Source organism: Pinus tabuliformis, chromosome 4_2 (genome assembly GCF_031772625.1).
Source record: "Pinus tabuliformis cultivar Carrire ecotype Pingquan chromosome 4_2, CPIR1, whole genome shotgun sequence".
In the NCBI taxonomy this organism is placed as follows: Eukaryota; Viridiplantae; Streptophyta; class Pinopsida; order Pinales; family Pinaceae; genus Pinus; species Pinus tabuliformis.
Genome location: NC_142304.1, coordinates 476,340,831 through 476,345,348, shown reverse-complemented (window position 1 = coordinate 476,345,348; position 4,518 = coordinate 476,340,831).

The window sequence follows — 4,518 nt, the reverse complement described above, 5'->3', positions numbered from 1 at the left end:
GACTCAGTGAATTGCACAGTTTCTGAGCTCAAGGGAAGCTGTGCACAATTTCTAAACTCAAGGCCAGGCTGTCTCCCAGAATTGAATAGTTTTTTAGCACAAGGCTGCCTTACCTTTCTAGATTGTTCAATTCAGAACCTTAAGGTTGTCCTGCCTTACAAGATTGTGCAGTTTCTGGAGGGAATATTGGCAATGCTGCAAAGTCAAGTAAATAGATAGATTGTGCCTGAAAGATATCAGACTAGGATCAACTCATCACAAGCATAACATGAAAAGATAAGTCTTGATCATAACATGAATACTTGACGACAATGAATGATAAGCTCCTGTAGATAGAAGGAAAGGCTCCAAAATCAAAGCATGGGCAAAATTTTTGAGGGTGGTTGTTGTAGCTACAACAGTACCATACATGTGACTTCCATAGAAGTACATATAATTTATATGTGTCATGGTGATACGATTGTCAAGTATTATTGTCATCAAAATCATAAGTATCATTTCCATACATCACAGTCATAAGCACAAGTATCACTTCAATACATCAATGTCATAAGCACAAGTGTCAACACCATACATCACCGTCATAAGCACACAGATTATTGCCATACATCACTGTCATAAGCACAAGTATCACTACCATACATCATTGTCATAAGCACAGGTGTCACTGCCATACATCGCTATCCAATCATAGAATATGGCATCTCTCTAACTAGGGCTTGATAACTATCCCACTTGATTGTTCATTGCACCCTTAGACAGTCAAGGTTTATCCACACCCAATGACAAATCTGACCTTTTTGTTCATTGTTCTAGGGCTCACTAAACCAGCTACAAAATACCCTCCAAGTCATTGTTCTTAGGTTGATTCAAACAATTGTTCAATACCAAACAACTTCTCATCACCTAGAAACTAATAAACTTGAAAGACAACCAAACTTACCTTAAAATGAAGTCTTATCTAGGTGGCTCTTGTAGCATATCTTTTTTGTTTTTTAGCCCTGTTTAGGGCACCAAAACATCCCACATCAAACCCAAATCTTGGCCTCAAAACCACCTCTTTTCCTATGCTAACCGTTCTCCTGAAGCCTTGTCCTCTTATGTTTTCTTTCCAAGACTCTCAACCCATTTGTTACCAAACATATGAACTTTGTTCAAGATTGAGCAGAGGCTCGACCTTCCTGAAAATATAGAGATATACCAACGGCCTGTGAACAAAGAATCTTCTATGTACCTATGCCCAAGATGCTCCTCAGAAACTCGGTCATCCCTTGTCCAAACCAAAACAAAGAAAAGAGATCATATTTTTTCCTTCCATCACTTGGAATTTTCTCCTCTATGATGCAGCTACCTCAGATGCTATCTCCTTTTTATTTTTTCACTTGTGATGTGTTTTCATTGAATGAGCTCCAAGGTCTCTTATTTATACTAATTAATGGAGGAGCCAAGCGGTGCCTTAGTGGCGACACGACCCTTTATTTAGTGAGGTCGACTTGAGGAAGACCCTTTTAATTTGTTCATAAGTGCCTTGATATTGAAGTTGTCATAGATGCTTTCCTTATTAAATTATGTCATAGTAAATAAAAATGAGAGGAGTGCAAAGCAGAATAGTAATTTCATTTTTATCAAATTTAAATTCTCTTTGGGGCAACATGGTTTCTCCTTGGGGTAGCTGAGATTCTCCTTAGGGTAATTAGATTTCTCTTGGGTAAATTCATCCCGAAGCTGCCCAAATTTCATCAAATATTTCCTATCTACCTTTATGTCTTGTTCTTTTCTTTGATTTGTGTAGTGCCCACTCTAGTTGACTGACAATGATATGAGATTAACATTTATTTAGCCCTAAGGCCCACACTTTATTAGTTGAGGACCTTGGGTTGAGGATTCAGACATATGACTCTAGTATTATTAGTTGTGATGTTTATGTATGATCTCCATTGATATTATGATGAAGATAGCATTAATGGTTATGCATGTTCTCTATTGATATTATGATGATTGTGGCATAAATGGTTATGTTTGTTATCTATTTGATGTTATGATGTTGATAGCTTTGATGAATATGTATGCTTCCATTGATGTTATGATGATGAGCCATGATGGATGTGTCCCTTATGTTACCTACTTGCATTAGTTCTGGTTCACAATGAACAATGATGTGAATGACTAGGTAATGGTAATAATGCTATTATGACAATGACTAACATTGAGAAACCTTGTTACTGATTATTATTGAGTATGGCAGGAAACCACCAGAGGCACTCACACATGACGAGTTGAGGACACCTGGTTTGATGAAAATTTATATTATTTTACCTTTGAAATTCTAAGTCGATTTTGAAACCTGCTATATATGTTTATCTATATTATGATGATATGTTAATGGTTGCAGGCATAGATTAGTTGCTTGGCCGAATGACTCACATAGGGGTGATGGGGTTGTACAATTGGATGGAACTACATGGGAGAGGTGGGACAGTGTCCCTGATCTCACCCACTAGCATTCTAGCCGTGACTTGGGTTAGAAAGGTTGAAACACCTTCGCCTTGAAGATCACGATGTCATGAGGGAAGGTCCCAAAGTTGGTTCGCTCATGAGGATTTTACCGGGGGGCGCACATCAAGGCATATTCCTTGATCCTCGACACCATTAGTCTCACTACAGCAGGCAACATAAGAGATTATAGTGGTCTTTGTTGTTGCACCTATACTATCCCCTCGTAGCCATTGAATGCTTGAAGGGAAATTGGCGTGGCACCCTTGGAACTTCAAGGAAATTTCTTGAAGGGCATGACCAACTTGGCACCCTTGGCATCACAAATAAATTATTAAGCGTGGCACCCTTGGAACTTCAAGGGAAGTTCTTGAAGGGAAAGACCGAACTTGGCACCCTTGGCATCACAAATAAATTGTTAGGCATGGCACCCTTGGAACTTCAAGGGAAGTTCTTGAAGGGCACAACCAAACTTGGCACCCTTGGAATCATTAAAAATAAATAAATTAATAAATATAATCACGAAACGAAAACTAGGTAAATTTACATCAAGGGTGAATGATGTTAGAAACCAAGGTAATTAAATGAAGAATAAAACTTGGGTTAAGAGGATCACAAGAAGAAATAAAATATTTTATCTTAAAAACTCTACCCTCCCCATGTTGGAAAATATTAGGTAGATTATGTAGTTCAATTAGGTAAAAAGGGAAAGAGGGACATAAATGTAAGGATAAAGATTAATCATAAACTATTTAAACCTAATTAAGAGAAGAGGAAGGTGAATTAAAATAATATTAATAAATTATATTTTAGAGAAATGTAGAGAACTTCTATGTGGCAACAACTAACATAAGAATATCCATCTAAGAGATAACTTGAGTTAAATTAGGGAGTAGATAGGGGATCAAATCTTGACTCATTAATTGACTTTAGTAATGAACACAAATTAAGGAATAAAAAGGGGGATCAAGAGACAACTAGGAGAAGAAATAGGAACCTTGTTGAGGTGAGGAAAAATATTATTTTTAAATTAAAATTTAAGTAAATAATTTTGGAGATCCTTGATGAGAGAGTGAAACATGGGTGGGTGAATAATCAAACTATTGAATTATCAAAAATAATTAATTATGCATGAAATTCCAAGTGTCACATATGAGGACTCCTATAAAAGAAGTGACAAGCCATGGGAGAAGGGACCTTTATTTACCCTATGGTTGGATGGATGAGACTATGTTAGATTAGTGACTATGAGCTATAGTGAGTTTGGTGAGGTAGAGGACTTTAGAGAGGGGACTCTTGAGCTAAGGAGTGCTCTCATCTACCAGCTAATACATTCCTCTATTGTACAACCCCATTGCAGCTCGGGGGTCCGCGGGGAAGGAGAGTACCTAAGGAGTATGTTGGGAGGTCAACCAGTGGGTCATTGCATTTGGATCAAGCACATTGAGATTCACACTCGGAGGCGACCGACAAGAAGGAAGACAAGTAGCGGCAATTCAAGTTTGAATCTCGTCTTCTAATGAACGGTACCTATGTTGTATTATATTGTTTTATGACTTCTCTATGGTTTTAGTTAAATGTATGTAAATTAGATGATATGTTCAATGAAGTGAAATTCAGGAAAGTTTTATATAATGCTTGATAAATTTTGGGTTCCCAATGCTATTTTCCTTATGGTTGTATTTTAGCATTAAAAAAAAATTAAAAGATAATAGGGTTAGTCCCTACACTTGGTATCAAGGCTATGTTGAACCCTTGAGGCCTATGGGACCATGCATGCATGGCTAGTTTTGTTAAATAATATGATGAAAATCTCTAGCTAATTTACCTCAGGGTATATCCATGACAGATGTCCTTGAGGAATTGTATAATTGTCGAATCATACCTAAAACAATGAGTTTAACAATGAGTTTTAGCATAATGTGGTAATGGTCAAAAAAAAAAATTGAGCTTTGGCCCACAACTTTCATTCTCAAAACACAACTTGGACTACTTTCATTCTCAAAACACAACTCGGGATACCCA